This window comes from Oncorhynchus gorbuscha, linkage group LG16, assembly GCF_021184085.1.
Source record: "Oncorhynchus gorbuscha isolate QuinsamMale2020 ecotype Even-year linkage group LG16, OgorEven_v1.0, whole genome shotgun sequence".
NCBI classification, from domain to species: Eukaryota; Metazoa; Chordata; class Actinopteri; order Salmoniformes; family Salmonidae; genus Oncorhynchus; species Oncorhynchus gorbuscha.
The window spans coordinates 23635663-23655103 of NC_060188.1; positions in this window are offsets into that span (position 1 = coordinate 23635663).

The following is a 19441-nucleotide window of genomic DNA, read 5'->3' on the forward strand; positions in this document are numbered from 1 at the left end:
GGAGCAGGTTTCTGGGCATGGTAGAATATATTCAGGGCATAATGCGCAGACAGGGGTATGGTGGGGTGCGGGTACAGCGGAGGTAAGCCCAGGCACTGGGTGATGATGAGAGAGGTTGTATCTCTGGACATGCTGGTTGTAATGGGTCAGGTCACCGCATGTGTGGGAGGTGGGACAAAGGAGGTAACAGGGGTATGAAGAGTGGAACTAGGGGCTCCATTGTGAACTAAAACAATGATAACTAACCTGAACAACAGTATACAAGGCATATTGACATTTGAGAGAGACATACAGCGAGGCATACAGTAATCACAGGTGTTGAATTAGGAAAGCTAGCTAAAACAGTAGGTGAGGCTAATCAGCTAGCACAACAAAACAGCAGGTAAAATGGCGTTGACTAGGCAACGGGGCCGACAGATAAAAAAAACAAGCAGAATGGGGTACCGTGATTAATGGACAGTCCAGCGTGCATCAGCTATGTAGCCAAGAGATCAGTGTTCAGGGGGCAGCGGTGGATGGGCAGGGAAGCTGGACTGGCGAGTGTTATCCAGGTAAAAAAAAACTAACAATGACTAAATAGCTTGTAGCTAGTTAGCTGGTTAGCGTCTGGAGGTTCTTGAGTGTGTTCTAAAAAAATAAAAAATAATAGCGATTCCGTATCACATTGGGTGAGGCAGGTTTCCGGAAGGTATAAACAAATTGAAAATAAAAAAGAGATAGAAAGTAAATATGGGTCCAGAGAGTGTTTGGGACGCGGCGATTCAGACGGTTAGCAGGCCTGTGCTAACAAGCTAACAGTTCGTAGGTCCGGGCTAGACAAGGTAGCAGTTAGCGGACCGGAGCTAGACAAGCTAGCGGTTAGCAGGCCGAATTAGCAAGCAGGGAGATAGCGAGGGCTAGAGAGTTAGCCTTAGGGGGACGTCGCGATGGGGTGAGTCTGTTTATTCCTCTTCATGTGGTGACATCGATAGACCGGTTGTGGGCCCGGGTATTGTAGCCCAGGAGTATGCTACAGGTGCTCTGGCCAGGCTAGCTTCAGGCTAAGTGGGTGGAAACACTAGCCAGGGGTAATCATCCGGGGTTGCAGTTTAGCTAGATAGCTAGTTGTGAAGATCCAGCTGCATAGTCACTTTAATAACTCTACCTACATGTGCATATATTACCTCAACTAACCGGTGCCTCCGCACATTGACTCTGTACCGGTACCCCCCTGTATATAGTCTCGCTATTGTGATTTTACTGCTGCTCTTTAATTACGTGTTACTTTTATTTCTTATTCTCATTCAGATTTTTTTTTAAACTGCATTGTTGGTTAGGGGCTCGTAAGTAAGCATTTCATTGTAAGGTCTACACCTGTTCTGTTCGGCGCATGTGACTAATTACATTTGATTTGGACATCATATCATGAGGTCCCTGGCAATTCTCAGTCCTACTGTGCACTTCAGAGTGTTATATTGGCCTGTGACTGGAAGGCGCAGCCAACAAAACTTGAACCCTACATCATGGTGGCTTCGGTGAGGATGGGTGCCTTTAATTTTCTGTGCGGCTTCTCAATTTTTCAGTAGTTTCTCTCAAAGTTGGCTGCTTAGCAGGGGTGTCTCCAGAGAAAATCTCTTGTCTTTCTTGCCTGTCCCAGTGCCTGCTGGGGAAGTGGCTGAGGGGAGTTTCTTCAGAAGACAAAAAGCTATTAATTACCGATGTAGGCTACGGTAGCAGGTAAATGAGATTCAAGAGGAGCAGCTGCAGCTCATCTCCTGTGTCTAGCTATTCTTAGAGACTAAAAAGCTTGAGGGAATGGCTTTGGGACAGGACCAGGAATGTAGAAATTAATACATTGTGTTGCTATGTGTTTCTACACAGCAAAAATCACCTGTGTTAATTCAACTTTAGTAGTGTAAGTAAAATCTATATTGTCCCCACTCAATAGAGTTTCCAGACTTGTTCAAAAAAAGTGTTGGTGTTTAAATTATTTTGATCTAATTGATATCATCACTCATAATCACACATTATTTCCCACCCTCTTCCTTCTCTGACAAGGAATGACAATGTTCCTAAAAGTAAGGGAATCACTTTAGACACATGATAGAGACCCCCCTTAACTTAGCAATCATAACCCTAATAATCAGTGCACATTCCGGACTATAATGATCTTAACAATGTCCTAATTCCTACAGCAAAAGTAATTCTGCATTCTGATACAATTCTAGCCTATCAGTACCTTGACATTCATTCATCACTATTGGGTTAATGTTTTCAGACCATTTAGCTATTCCCTTTTTGAGGAAATAATGGGTTCAATACTTTACAATGACACCGCAACGCCGTTGTAGGCGGCCCTCTTTAAATTCATACATCAATCCGGTGGCCTCTATTTGATGATTGGGCGGCATTTTGTGAAGACTGAGTACAGGTGTGATGACAGGTCTGTGATTCTGCCTCGGTGTTATGTACTGCAGCGGTAGGCACACAAATACATTACACACCTCTTGGAAAAGGTTGTGGAGAGAGATGGAGAACAGCAGTAAATTGCCTCTCCATCACATTATCGGCCTTTCATGTTACCAAGTCGGTCATATAGGCTCATTGTGAATGCATGCCTCTGATTGAGTATGAGCACATTGACTAGTTTGCATTAATCTGCATTTGGGTCATTTACACTGTTCAATAACATCATTATTAGTTTCACAATAGGATGATTGTTCCAATGATTAATCAAGGACATTTAGCAAACAAGGATGTGTGATACATTTGACCGTAAATGCTCTCGAAATGACTCTCAATCAATTAAACTTTATGGCCTATTGAATCAGTCATTAAGCAGGATGTAGATTGTCATTCACACTCTCCAAGTCTTTATTTCAATATCATAGAGAATATCCCAAGGTCTTATTTATGGGTTTTCACGAGTTTGTCAATGTATGCTCTAGAAAATAAAACACAGCCAGGTAAGTGGTAGCCCAGCAAATCGGGAACATTCCCAGAACATTATGAAAGTGTCACGGCTTTCGTCGGAAGAAGAGGAGTCATTGGACCAAAATGCAGCGGGGTACGTGTTCATCTTTATTAGCGTAACTGACTGAACACTGAATACGAAATACAAAATAACAAAAAGAATAGCCAAAACAGTTCTGCACTGTGCAACCAACACTAAACAGAAAATAACCACCCACAACTAACAGGGTGAAAACAGGCTACCTAAGTATGGTTCTCAATCAGAGACAACGATAGACAGCTGCCTCTGATTGAGAACCACACCGGCCAAACAACAAAGGAAAACCAAAACATAGAAAATGAGCATAGAATGCTCACCCTGGTCACACCCTGGCCTAACCAAAATAGAGAATAAAAACCTCTCTATGGCCAGGGCATGACAGTAAGATTCCCATTAAGTTCTAGTTTTTATCTAATATTAGGTTGATAACATCCCAAAAACATTCAATTAATTTTTTGAAATTAAATATCCTTGGAATGTTCTCCTAGCATTCACAAAAATGTTGTGCACAACATCTGTAACAAACACCCAAACGTTCTCATTATGTTTCCAGGTAATGTAATAATGTACCAGTTATGGTTTTAGAACATACTGCTGCAACAAAATGTGAGAACAATAGAACATTACGGGGATGTTCTGCTAATGTTGATGGAGATGTTATTGAAAACACCCATAACAAGCAGGCAATATTCACACAATGCTCTCATAAAGATATAGTGTGACGTTATGACATGATTGTTCTAATAATGTTCTCTGAACATACTACAGCAAAATAGACGGGTTAACAATGTGTGCGCTTCAAAGGGGCAAAAGGATGTGTGTTGTTATGGTTCTGGATGGCCAGATAGCTACCAACAATGACAAGAAACTGCCATGTGGTGAATTGTAAGTGGCTTGTTTCAGCTCATTTGATCTTGTTCTTGATACCATGTCTTGTTTTGAGGTATTTTGACTGACGTCTACTGTATGCTAATATGGCAAACATGTGCTAGCTAGCTAGCTAACCAACAACTATAATGATGTATTTGAGCAACAAGGGCTCATTGTGCAACTTGATTTATGTTTTCAATAAACATTGGAGACTAAATATAGTTTATATGTTATCAACAATCTAAGCCAAGCCCATCTGTTTTGCCCCATAGTTACACATTTTTCGTTCGGCCAAATCAAGTCTGCAATTTTTAAGTGGAAATGACAAACTTTTGAAGCATTTTTAAACCGTGAATACAGTACAGGTTTTCAATTCCTGTGGCACAGGAACATTTCTCCTTGCAACAGGGTGGTCCTGTTCAGGATCCTGTTTTGGCCTAACAACCAATGATGTGTATTGATAACAACAAACAGCCCAGCAAACTGGGAACATTCCCAGAACATTTGCATACATTAAAATTCAGTTCTAGTTAGGGTTTGAGCTATCGTTACGACAGTGTTGTAGTACTCGAGTCTGGAGACCATTGTTGTATCATCGTTGTATCGGCATTTTTACTCGGTCTTGACGGTGATTTACTCATCATTTCTTCCCGACTCCAGCAGAGTAAAAAAAACTCAGAATTATCAGCCTCCATTCAGTCAGCGCATCAAATCCATTCGCCAAATATATACACTCCTTTCTTGAACCATTAATATCATATTGCCTATTGAAACCTGGGATTCATACTTTACTCATAACATTACTGCCCTTTACTTTCACTTAGCTATCTAGATTTATCTCCCCAAACACCACCAAAAAAAAAAAATCAGATTTTTTCACTTCAGTGTTAACCCTTCCCTTTCTAACAAAATTAAAGAGATTAAATCAGAGCATCATTGAAAATAATAATATAATTAATAATAATTGTATAAATCCTTAGCCTTTCTCTTAAAGCATAGCAGGCCCTCGTTGTTCCCCACTGTGTTTGGGTTAGTAAAGCATTGTAGAGTGGCTCTATTTGCCCTCAGCATGCGTTTTTACACCATTCAGAATGTCTAAAGAATCCATATGTTCTTCTGAAATATGAACACAGAAACACAAGGCATTTTCCAATCTTATTATGCTGATGATTTGACAAAATTATGATCGTGGTCTTGAATTTCTGGTCTCGGTCTTTACTCGGTCTCGGACCTCTCGTCCCCCTCCCGGTCTCGGTCTTGTCTCACACCTCTCGTCCCCCTCCCCCCTCCAGTCTTGACTCGGACTCATTTCGCTCCTGTCTTGGTCATGAATCGGTCTGGCTTTAGGTGGTCTCGAACACAACACTGCATTATGATAACATCCCACAAACATTCAAAGAATGCTTTTGATCACCAAATATTTTATTCAAAGTGGTTCGAAGTAGTAATATCTCCACGTTGAGGGAACATTATTAGAACCATCATGTTATAATGTCACACTATAACGTTATGAGACCATTGTAGGAATTCCCTGCTTGTTGTTATGGTCGTTTTGAATGACATATCCGTCCTTAGCAGAACATTCCTGTAATGTTTCCTCAGAAACATTTCTGTTACTCCCACATGATATTGTGGCAGTATGTTCTAAGAACATTACTGGAACATTGTGTTGTTACATTCCCTGACAACCAAATGAGAACCTTAATGGGATGTTTTTTGGTAGTTTTTTACAGATATCGTGAGAAGCATTTTAGTGAATGTAAGGTGAACATTCCAAGGATATTCCTATTGCAACAAACAAGAAACGTTCCTGCGAGACTCTTATGAAGTTGATGACATACTTCAATGATAATGGAAGTAGTTTTGAAAACATTGCTGCAGTGTTCTGCTAATGCTGACGTGTAATGTAACATTATTACATGAAGTTGCCAAACTTTTAAACAAATGTCATTTCCATATTTTTACATCACTATTTTATATTAGGTTATTGTCCAAACATAGCTATAGGTTTTTTAAAGGATCGTAATCATGTAGAGTTGAACCTATGACCTGTCATCTTCAAGCCCTGTGGGTTATTTAGTCTGCTGCGCCACCAGGTTTCTAATGTTTTTACTGGATTTCCCTTTGTATTGAAATCCTTAAATTATGATCCAAACTAAAGCTTGATGTCTTCGTACATATTCACATCAATGTGCACATCACCACAATCTGCCAGACAATAATTGAACATGATTTCTGAAATTAAGTTTGTAGGGAAAATGAAAGTCAAAACATCCCAACTTTACAGTATATAAAGAAGATTGGTAGATTAAGAAATAATAGAGTATACTTACTTATTTTTCTAGATTAAGACAAAGACCACAACCTGGAAGTCAGATTAAAGGTATAAACACCTTTATATTTGTGTTAGCCTCATTCAAGTGGTGCAGTGGATTAATTCCAGGACTAACACGCCAAACCTCGATCCCCGCTTGTGACAAACAAAATACAGTAGAACTGTTTGTACAATAAATGTCTAATAAGTTGTAATGTGATTCCAAATAATTGTCATATGTGTTGTTGTACAACTAATTTCTTCAACATTAAGATAACATGAACACATGAAAGAAACCTCAATGGGCTGTTCAAACAATAATTGTATCATTCTGGGAACATATACAGAGAATTATTGTTCTTGTAACGTCTGGTGAATGTTTTTTTGCACCCTAAAAGAAACATTGTCTAATCAATTGCACAACTGGACAGTTTTGTGTTTTGGGAACACATATTTTGGGATGTCCTTACAATGTTCTCACCAGACTTCCCACAACCTAATGAAACATTCTGGAACCTTTTGAAGAACAGACTGTGTTCTGGGAACATTCTTGCAAAGTCAGCCAAATGTTTTATACAAACATTGAATAATCATCAGCACAACTGGACAGTTTTTGTGTCATGAAAACCTTTGACACAACCTAACGAATGTTCGGGGAACTTTCACACAACCCAATTTGGGTTTGCTGGGAGGCTTCCTACTGACTGTATTGAATGAGCACCATACATTGCAGTATATGATTTATGTCCCATAGCTCTTATGTCTGTGGTTTGGAATGCTCTGGTCTTGATGGAAATAAAGTGCGGTGTATGTTTTATCAAGACATGTAATTCCAAAGATGAATGGCTCTATTCTATTTACTCTCAAAGTTAGTGATCCACACCCAGAGCCTGTGGGGTACAGATGGAGATGCTACATGTGTCACTGAAGACCATGCTGACCGCCCATGGTAATAGCGTGATTGAAGATCATGGACCACATCGTCAACTGCATGATGCAAAACTCCCATTAGAATTGAATGGTGAGGAAATGGAATACCCAAGGTTTGTGTAGTCATAGCTCGTCCATGAAACCATGCCAACCTGCCGGAATGTTGATTGACTTAAAAGCTTTTAGATCATGTCATGCATATGGAAACATAGACACGGCGAGACAGAGCTGTAAGAGACTTCTACCAAATCACATCGTTGTGGTGCATAGCTTTACTGTACATTGTGCATTCGATTTCATTCCTAGCATCAAATTGTATCAGGAATCAAGGTAAGACCCAGATGCAAAGTGTCGAAGTAACACCATTTATTGTAGCAACAGGGCCAGGAAAAGACAGGTCAAGGCAGGAAGGGTTCAGTAATCCAGAGATGGAGCAAAAGTACACGTCGGCAGGTATGCTCAGGGTCAGACAGAGAGGTCAGGCGGGTAGGTACAGGGTCAGAACAGGCAAAGGTCAAAACCGGGAGGACTAGCAAAGAGAGGCTGGGAAACGATAGACGCTGACAGGAAAACCGCTGGTAAGCTTGAACGAACAAGACGAACTGGCAACAAACAGACAGAGAACACAGGTATAAATACACAGGGGATAATTGGGAAGATGGGGGACACCCGGAGGGGGGTGGAGACAAGCACAAAGACAGGTGAAACAGATCAGGGCGTGACAGATTGTCTAAGAAGTTTTCAAACATTCTTCTGGATTTGCTTGGACCATCTTTATCCCATATTCCACATACTGTATATCCATGCAGCATGAGCTACTTGAATGAGCACAATCTTTTCCATTGGGATGGTGGGGAATTTGTGTTTTTCAGCAAATCAACCCCTCCAATAGCTGGATGTTTAATTCCCCTGTAGCAAGACACCAAATTAACAACCCGGCAGCAGCAATTTGATATTGAAGTGTAGAGCCTGTCATCGGTCACAAAGGCATCAGGACATCTGTGTGTGTGTTTGCTCGCTCACGTTCTTGTGTGTAAATGGTTGATGGGCTTGGTGGGCCCTGCTGTGGTGGTTCTCTGTGTTGATTGCTTTACATCCAAGTGTGTTTTCTCAAGTGTATTTAGTGTCCAGGCCTTGTCTGGCATCAGGAGCAGAAATCTGTCAGTTTCATGTGCTCACTGAGCAGCAACATTATGTTTGACTTCACCTGGTCATCTGCCCTTTGGTATTCTCCTTCTTGTGCTCTAATTTACTTTCTTCTGAAAGGCATTCATGTAATTATATTATTCAAATGAAGACTACCACAGAATGCATAAATATGATCAAACATGGCACAAACTCATGTAAGAGAGTACTGTTTCTACAAGTAGGCTAGTTTTCAGGTGAAATCATTTCCCACAAGTCCTCCAAAAGGCCTGTTTCAATTCAAATGTTACAAGGGAACCTTTGAGTTTCATTAGATCTGTTTACCAAATCCTATTCTACGGTGCCAGCCTAAGTAGCCCCTGGCTACAATGCAAATGTTTTATTAACTTCTGAAAAGTTATATATATATATATATCTATATATATCTATATATATATATATATATATATATCTATATATATATATATATATATATATATATATATATATATATATATATATATATATATATATATATATATATATATATATATATATATATATATATACATATATATATATTTTTAAATATATTTTTTTCCTTTTATTACTTTCCCCTAACCCTACCACCCCTCCCCTAATCTAATAAAATTGTATCGGTCATATACACATTTAGCAGATGTTATTGCAGGTGTAGCAAAATGCTTGTGTTCCTAGCTCCAACAGTTCAGTAATATCTAACAATTCACAACAATAGACACAAATCTAAAAGTAACTAAATGGAATTAATATATAATATATAAATATTAGGACGAGCAATATCGGAGTGGCATTGACTAATATATATTAGAATAGAATACTGTATATACTGTACATATGAAGTGAGTAAAGCAGTATGTAAACATTATTAAAGTGACTAGTGTTCCATTATTAAAGTGACCAGTGATTCTATATCTATGTATATAGGGCAGTAGCCTCTAAGGTGCGGGGTTGAGTAGCCGGCTAGTGATGGCCATTTAACAGTCTGTTGGCCTTAAGATAAAAGCTGTTTTTCAGTCTCTAGGTTCCCAGCTTTGATGCACCTGTACTGACCTCGCCTTCTGGATGATAGCGGGGTGAACAGGCCGTGGCTCGGTTGGTTGATGTTCTTGATGATCTTTTTGGCCTTTCTGTGAAATCGGGTGCTGTAGGTGTTCTGGAGGGCAGGCACTGTTCCCCTGGTGATGTGTTGGGCAGACCGCAAAACCCTCTGGAGAGCCCTGCGGTTGTTGGCGGTGCAGTTGCCATGCCAGGCGGTGATACAGCCCGACAGGGTGCTCAATTATGTGTCTGTAAAAGTTTGTGAGGGTCTTAGGAGCCAAGCCAAATTTATTCGGACTCCTGAAATTGAAGAGGCGCTGTTGCACCTTCTTCACCAAACTGTCTGTGTGGGTGGACCATTTCAGATTGTCAGTGATGTGTATGCCAGAGGAACTTGAAGCTTTTGACCTTCTCCACTGCGGTCCCGTCGATGTGGATAGGGGTGTGCTCCCTCTGCTGTTTCTTGAAGTCCACGATCAGCTCCTTCATTTTGTTTGACTTTGAGGGACAGGTTATTTTCCTGGCACCACTCCACCATGGCCCTCACCTCCTCTCTGAAGGCTGTCTCGTCATTGTTAGTAATCAGGCTTACTACTGTTGTGTCATCTGCAAACTTGATGATTGAGTTGGAGGCGTGCATGACCACGCAATAATGGGTGAACAGGGAGTATATAAGGGGGCTGAGCACACACCCTTGTGGGGCCCTTGTGTTGAGGATCACGAAGTAGAGGTGTTGTTTTCCACCTTCACCACCTGGGGGCGGCCCGTCAGGAAGTCGGGGATCCAGTTGCACAGGGTGGGGTTCAGACCCAGGGCACCGAGCTTAATGATGAGCTTGGAGGGTACTACTGTATGGTGTTGAAGGCTGAGCTGTAGTCAATGAACAGCATTCTTACATAGGTATTCCTCTTGTTCAGAAGGGATAGGGCAGTGTGCAGTGCGATTGCATTGTCTGTGGATCTATTGGGGTGGTATGCAAATTGAAGTGGTTCTAAGGTGTCAGGTAAGGTAGAGGTGATATGATCCTTAACAAGCCTCTCAAAGCACTTCATGTTGACAGAAGTGAGTGCTACAGTGCGATAGTCCTTTAGTTCAGTTACTTTTGTTTTCTTGGGTACAGGAACAATGGTGGACATCTTGAAGCAAGTGGGGACAGCAGATTGGGTTAGGGAGGGATTGAATATGTCCGTAAACACTGCACATGCTCTGAGGATGCGGCTAGGGATGCCTTCTGGGCTAGCAGCCTTGCGAGGGTTTACACGCTTAAATGTCTTCCTCACGTCAGCCACGGAAAATGAGAGCCCACAGTCCTTGGGAGCACGCAACGTCGGTGGCACTGTGTTATCCTCAAAGTGGGTGAAGAAGGTGTTTAGTTTGTCTGAGAGAAAGACGTTGGTGTCGCGACGTGCCTGGTTTTCCCTTTGTAATCCGTTGAATTGAGACTCCACTTTTTCTCTGTACTGACGATATGCCTGTTTGATTGCCTTATGGAGGGAATAACTACACTGTCTGTATTTTACCATATTACCAGTCACCTTGCCATGGTTACATGCGGTGGTTCGTGCTTTCAGTTTTGCGCGAATGCTGCCATCTATCCACAGTTTCTGGTTTGGGTAGGTTTTAATAGTCACAGTGGGAACAACATCCCCGATACACTTGCTGATTAACTCAGTCACCGTGTCCGTGTATACGTCAATGTTATTCTCACAGGCTACCCGGAACATATCCGAGTCCGAGTGATCAAAACAATCTTGAAGCATGGATTCCGATTGGTGAGCCCAGCGTTGAATAGACCTTAGCACAGGTACTTCCTCTTTGAGTTTCCGCCTATAGGAAGGGTGGAGCAAAAGGGAGTTGAGATCTGATTTACCAAAAGGAGAGCGGGGGGAGGACCTTGAATGCATCCCGGAAGGGGGAGTAACAGTGGTTGAGAGTTTTAATTGGAGTAAACTAATGGACAACAGCACTTAGGCCTCTACCTCCAGCTTATTCATACTATATACATTTTATGGACACTGTATATTTTACAATAGTTATCTTTAGTTTGTTTTTAGTCCCATCCTTCAGCTACCCTCAACCCCTCCCATCTATCTCTGAAGACCATCCAGTTTTGATTTCTAATGTTGGAATATTTGGTTATAACTTTGACCCATAACACTTCTACCTCATATGTTTGTTTCATCAATGAAATAGAATACTGGAAAACTATATTAATGGATTGGTTCACCACATGGCTATCACTCAAATAGCCCAAATACCTTTAGGCTTAGTATTGCGTTCCATGTGTATGGTGCCCATTTTAGGACAGCCAAGCTCACTGTTTTCCAACTCACTGTTATGTAGCCTATGCATATTACTATGATGCAATTAGCTCATTACTTGATTGCATATTCTACAGAGCACATACTGAGGCTGTAGCTGAATTATATGGATGAATTCACACCCATTATTTATTAAACATAATAACTTCATCATCATCATCATCATTTTAATTGCAATAGTTCAATCAATCAACTCATATGAATTGAGTGACTCCCTGGCTGATTATGTTGAAAACAATGCATATTTGACTTTGTAACATTAGCTTGGTTTCTTACTCCAAATACTTCATTCTTCTTTGTAGTGCATTTGTATATTAGTGTGTACTTTGTATTGCTCATGTCAAGGATACACATTTCATCTATGTTGCTCCACAGCCCATGATATTGAATGAATTATAAGTCAATATGTTAGAGGCCCAGTTTAATAAAGTAGCAGGTCATGACTCCAAGGCTTTACCTCTACATTGGCTATCCACAAGCCATGGCCTTGACTTTGATTTATAATCACTGACCTCTCCCAGGGTGCACAGTAGAACATTTGCTAATCCTACAATGTCATTTGTCTATGTACACACAGAGACATCGGTTAATACGTGTTGCCTTATTATTGTCCTTCTTCCCCCTCGGTAGTAGTGAGGCTGATACACATCCTTGTTTTCCCCTGAGGTTTGTTGTACTGGTAGTAAATTATTGGGATGCATAGTGCTGACGTGCATCTTTCATGTGCTGTATATCACAATGCGTACAAATAAAATTGTCAGAGACTCTTGTCACGCAAGTCATAGACTGTTTTCTCTGCTACCGCACGGCAAACGGTCCCAGAGAGCCAAGTCTAGGACCAAAAGGGCTCCTTAACAGCTTCTACCCCCAAACCATCAGACTGCTGAACAATGAATCAAATGGCCACTGGACTATTACATTGACCCCTCCATTTGTTTTGCACACCGCTGCTACTCGCTGTTTATTATCGATGCATAGTCACTTCACCCCTACCTACATGTACAAATTACCTTAACTAACCTGTACCCCCGCACACTGACTCGGTACCGATACCGCCTGTATGTAGCCTTGTTATTGTTATGTTATTGTGTTACTTTCTTTGCATTTTTTACTTTAGTTTATTTGGTAAATATTTTCTTAAATCTTCTTAAACTGCACTGTTGGTTAAGGGCATGTAAGTAAGCATTTCACGGTAAGGTCTTCTGTTCCGCACGTGATGAATAAAGTTTGATTTGATTTGAAACCAGCGGACCCGCAGGCTACAGCTAATTTGTCACAAATCACCACATCAGAATTTGCGAAGAAAGATCATACTGTATATGGCGTTCTTGGAAACTGCTTTGCATCATTTCAGTTACTGTCAATAAGTAATTAGCACATGTTTCAAGATCATAAAACTTGCAGTAAAATAACCTAATATGACCCGATCCAACGTTAGAGATGCATATTAGGTCTAAAATCTATCAAGTCAAGATCCATGCTCTGGGTCCATTTTTGTGAAAGCATTTTACAAAGTAGGCAACTGCTGGGCATTGCAGCGAGGCAACAATATTGTCAAAAATACTATTTTGGCATCAATATCCCCCTTTTAACCCAATAGTGTCACCCTAAAACCTTTAAAGTGGTATTTGATTCAAAGTTCACAAACATTTGAAACTGATCTGAAGGCATCCTGACCTTTTTTAGATGGTTTGACTTCATCTTTTTCAGATAGAACTCCCTTAAGGCTTGGTATTTGAGATTCATAGAGGTTATTGCTGCCTGTAACCATGCCAAATATTGTGATGATTTTCAGATGTTGGTATATGTGAAAGGAACCATTTGTGTTAAAAGTGAGACCTGAATAGTGTGTCTCAAGCTGTTTACATTTCACAGTTTGTGTGATGCAATCACAATACTACGGCAGTGCATTTGTTGTCTGAAGGTAACAAGTGATGTTGAAAATCCCTCCTGTGATTTGGACGCTGTATGGCATACAATATCAAGTTAACACTGTGCCAGGTTCCAGTAGAATCAAGTGTTTACAACTGTATATGTTTTACATGTTATTTTCAGAAGGGAATATAAGACCAAAGCAGTTCTAAAATCCTATAAACACATGTTTTATATACCTCGGTTCAAGAGAATAACAGGTGCAAAGTTTGCACTAGAGAAATGCAGGAAATCAGCCCCTACGGCTCTTAACATTTAATTAGAGCCTCTCAATAATAAAGCCACGCTCATGAATAATCCATTGCTCTTCCCGTCTCATCTGCTATAGAATAAGATAGCACGCGCTGCCATCAGGGAGAGCATCAGTTATGTTTCTTATATTTTGTAGGCGATGCATATCACCCTCTGCTATCCACCCTCTAATACAGTCTGTCTGTTTGTAATGGATTAGTTTCCCTACAGAAGTCTCAAGAGACCAATACGTTAGCATACAGCTTCTTGTCACTACAAATCAGGAGGACAGATTGGAACTTGTGCACTCAAGTGGATTCTGCATGGCCTTTTTTTTATCATCTCAAATTTCTTCAGATTTTTTCCCCCCTGTCCCTGATAAAGAATCCAAAAGTTGAGGGGCCTACATGCCACATTTGAGAGCTTTCATCAGATAGTCCTGTACTTATTCTGACCCCATCACACCATGTGTGTAATGGAGTGTCTGTTGCCCGCTCTTTTTTACCCATGTCTCATCTCAATACTCCGCTAATATTTTGTGATGTGTATGTTTTTTTCAATTTGGTATCCACTGAAGTTTTTAAATCTTACCAAATGATTTGTCTTTGAAATGCTGAATCTGTCTCTGAGAGTGGTTATTATTATATCTCATAGACCGCTGCATTACCTGAGTCAATGTGTGTTGTCTTGAATAATTTGGCATTGACGACTGCTGCTGAACATACATGTTAAAAGATACTGAGTCATATGCGATAAGAATGAGTTAAAAGATGTGTGTTGCTATGGTAGTGGTAGAAATAACTCCTGTGGTAAATGCCTCAAAATAAATCTATTCTAGAAAGTTAAGTTGAACTGACGTAGGTGGATTGAACAGGTTCTAGCTTGTTCTCTGATGATTCATTAAGATAATCAGGATGAGGACCAATGGGGTAGCAGAGGTTCTAGACCTTGACTATACTCAATGTTGCTACTATGATAACAACCCAGGCTGAACGCTAAACAGATCATATATATTTTCATGGTTTCATGTCTGCCACTCTAAAGTAAAAAGATAGACAAGTCACATGCAAGCTGAACTGGGTCACGTTTATAGTGTTCCCATATAAAAAAAGTACTTCATCACGATTTATGCTTTGGAACATGTTTTAAATAGTAGCTTCATATCTATTTGCAAACAACACTCCTGCCTTCAGAGCCAATCTGTAAACTTAGTTTGTGTAACGGAGCGAGATGATGCGCCAATAAAAGTAGAGATCAATAACTGCACACCCGTCACATATTCTAAAGATGGACATTTAGCCTGCATATGATTAGTAGCTTTAGTATATATATAAAATCATATAAACTGCCATATGAAAACAACATTTGACCATGAAAGAGATTTGCTTCTCTCATGTACCTTTGAATAAAGAATGGCAGAGTACATTTCTTTTTCCTCTCCAGGGATCCCAGCGTTAATTATTCAGTGAATACATAACTATGGACACCTATTTCTTCCGCTCACTGAGTGTGTGTGCAATGGCGTACCGACACCCCGCAAGCCCCAGAAGGTGGGGGGCCCATGTCTGACATCGATGTTTATTTATAAATCATTTTGACAGTAACAATCGAAAAGTCATTCATAAACCTTTTATGTTTCCATATTTACTAGGAAGCTAAGTATTTGTTTGTTGCGCTTCAAGAATGAGACTGATAAAAGTGCCTCAGGCCTTGGAAAATAAACAATTTAACTGACATTGGTAAACAAATGTTGTGTTCAAGGCTACGACGCCACTCGCCAGTGCAAAGAGTGGAACTTACTCAGGTGTTCAAAAAAGCATATCAGACCGAGAGCCTAACGCTTCTTAAGTAGTTCTTTGTGAGTTTTAGTTTAGAGTGTGTTCGTAAATTCACACTGGGGTACCAGAGTGCGCTCTGGCCAATCTTAAATTCAGAGCATTGTCAGATTGTCTGTTTGTAAATTCAGAGCTTTTTACTCTTGGAGCGTTCAGAGAGCACACTATACGCTCTGTCTGAAGAGTAGAGTTGATCCGAGTGTTCTGACCTCACAAGGCAGTCAAGCACCCATGCTAGGTGGCCAAAGTAGGCAAGCTTTCTAGCTACTTTCAGACACAAATGAGAGAACACCTTACTCTAACCATTTTACTCGCACTAGCAGAGCTGGTTAGGCTGTTTTCTTGTTATTTAGAGTGCTTGTGACTAACTGTGCTGATGACAACAATTTAATTCCGTTTGTCTTTGCAGACGTTTACTGACACCGGTCATATTCAACAGGTGATGCTCGTTAGTAAATTAATCAGTTATTCTGCGCATTGGCACACTCAGACGAGAGTGCTCTGAAATCGGAGTAGATAGCTTGACTGAATTTACGAACGCACCCTTAAACGATTTCTCCGCAGAAGCGACAGTTACAGGGATGGTTCAAAACTGCTTGATTGCCATAGCAACATCAGGGAAACTGGGTGGAAGGAAGTGGTGCTCCAAATACTAATTCTCCTTAATTGCCAGCCTCAACACTTTATGGAAGGAGATTAACTGTATAGGAAGCTATGGGACAGACCGTCTGAATACTGAACAGTCAATAAATTAGCAGATGCAAACAGATTATCATCTTTAGCCGACAACAGTTCTTGAGGGCTCAAACAAAAAAAGCGGTTTGCGATTTTGTTCATAATGGTGAATCTGCATTTGAGTTGTGTGATTGCAATATCAACAGTGCCTTGTCTCTGGTAAATCTTGGCATACATCATTCAAGATTAAGTTCAAATTATGTGCAGCGCAATGAACATACAGTGTACAATGTCTCAGGAAAGACTGTTTGGGTTGTCAATACTCAGTATAGAAAACAGTCGGGCCTGCAACCTGGACCTACAGGCACACTAAAATGCAAGGCAACGCAGTCAAGTAATGAAGCTACCACAGGCCTCTACATAGAATAAAGAGAGATTGATATTAATAGACTGGTTTTACGCACAACAACTTTCTATTTAAGCTGGGAGAGAGCGCGAGGACTGCTCATGTCATACAGTTCAGGACAGTTGTGTGTGTGTGTGTGTGTGTGTGTGTGTGTGTGTGTGTGTGTGTGTGTGTGTGTGTGTGTGTGTGTGTGTGTGTGTGTGTGTGTGTGTGTGTGTGTGTGTGTGTGTGTGTGTGTGTGTGTGTGTGTGTGTGTGTATTTACAGTGCATTCAGAAAGTATTCAGACCCGTTCCATTTTTCCACATTTTGTCACGTTACAGCCTTATTCTATAATTCATAAAATCGTTTTTTCATGTTTTTTTCCCTCACAATACCCCAAAATGATAAAGCAAAAACAGATTTCTGGAAATATATTTTTTTAAATCCCTGAAATTTCACATTTACATAACTATTCATACCCTTTACTCAGTACCGTGTTGAAGTACCTTGGGCAGCGATTACACACCTGTAGTTAGGGAGTTTCTCCCATTCTTCTCTGCAGATCCTCTCAAGCTCTGTCAGGTTGGATGGGGAGCGTCTCAGAACAGCTATTTTCAGGTCTCTCCAGAGATGTTTGATCGGCTTCGACTCTGGGCTCTGAGGTCCTGAGCACTCTAGAGAAGGTTTTCATCAAGGATCGCTCTATACTCTGGTCTGATGAAAAAAAGCCTGAATGCCAAGAGTCACGTCTGGAGGAAATCTGGCACCATCCCTACAGTGAAGCATGGTGGTGACAGCATCATGCTGTAGGGATGTTTTTCAGTGGCAGGGACTGGGAAACTAGTCAGGATCGAGGGAAAGATGAATGGAGCAAATTATAGAGCGATCCTTGATGAAAACCTTCTCTAGAGTGCTCAGGACCTCAGACTGGGGCGAAGGTTCCCCTTCCAACAGGACAACAAACCTAAGCACACAGCCAAGACAAAGCTGGAGTGGCTTCAGGACAAGTCTCTGAATGTCCTTGAGTGGTCCAGCCAGAGCCTGGATTTGAACCTGATCGAACATCTCTGGAGAGACCTTAAAATAGCTGTACAGCAACGCTCCCCATCCAACCTGACAGAGCTTTTAATCTGCAATACTTTAATTTACAACTTTAATTTCTGAACAAGTAATTACTGCGACACCATATATAGCTTTGTGAAACATTAGGCTTAACATGAGAAAATTGTGATCAAACTGGCCTACCATTAAACATTTATCCATTAGCTAAAGTGAAGCTACAGGCTGCATGCCACATGCCCTGGCACCACAGAAAGCCTTTCATCGATTCAATACGCAGCTGCATAGACATGGACATTTCAGCACCATGGACAGCGAACGGTAGTCTATATTTTGGGAGTGGCTGGCAGATGTATTAGATTTTATTGTGGGGGTCCAGAGAAACTGCGTTATGCCAGTGTGTGTGTGTGTGTATAAGATAAGTGCAATGGAGTTGCCAATATTTTGTAAATACTGTACCATATGACAACTCTATGTTCGAGTTGAAAGTCACAGTACAGCGGGTGCGTTTGTTTCTCTGGAACAAGAGGGTACTTGAATGAAGCATATTGAGGGTTTTCGTGGCGCCCTGTTGTATACGAGTATGTAATACATGACAATTGAGCGGCTATTGACAATTACAGTGTCAAAACTGTTCGCTGCTCTGGCCCCCCCAATGGTGGAACAAACTCCCTCACGACGCCAGGACAGCGGAGTCAATCACCACCTTCCGGAGACACCTGAAACCCCACCTCTTTAAGGAATACCTAGGGTAGGATAAGTATTCCCTCTCACCCCCCCCCCCCTTTAAGATTTAGATGCACTATTGTAAAGTGACTGTTCCACTGGATGTCATAAGGTGAATGCACCAATTTGTAAGTCGCTCTGGATAAGAGCGTCTGCTAAATGACTTAAATGTAAATGATGATGTAAATGTAGCTTGTGGTTTTAAGATCCCAGCTCTTCAAGGAAATAGACACATCATATTAGATTACATGCTGTGTTTTGGCCTATGAGCATGGTCTCGTGTGTTATTTTAAGAATATAGAGGCTTCCTATACAAACTCCCCGGCACTCAGAATGATTAGCTATTGCATAACCTGTAGCCATGCCAAAGGGTTAAAGCCCAGTTTTAATCTAGTTCATGCATTAATGGGTTTCAGTAGATTTCTTGGGCTGCAATCCAGGAGGACAATTTAAGAGAATTATTGGAGACACGTTAACTTGTCGACGTAACCATTCCTTCCCCTGAAAGCCTGAAGTAACATGTTATTAAGAGGAGAGGTGTACCAGAGCCTCCACTGACAGCAGAGATAGTTGGATGTCTGGAATAAATAGGATAGAATGTGGATTATTCATTTGTTTACAGGTTTTTTTCTGCCACACTTTTTTCTTTTTTGTTTTGAAGATATTTTGGTCCTTTTTATCTCACTGTCTTTGTCAACATTTTTTTATTTATTGCGCTTTCATTAAGGCTCTGGCTGTGTGTGTGGGTTTCCGCACAGTGTCAGTTTGTGTTAATGATAGAGACAACATGCTCTACCGAGTAATCAATGATGCATCCTCCAAACCTTGGAGGATTCAGATCATTCCCCAGTTGTCTCCGTTGTTTATTGATCAGTCCCAAATCGCGGCTCAGCTTGACATCCATTACAGTTAATTAGTGATCACAAAGTGTTGTGTTATGACATTGGCATGTTATGATGATGCC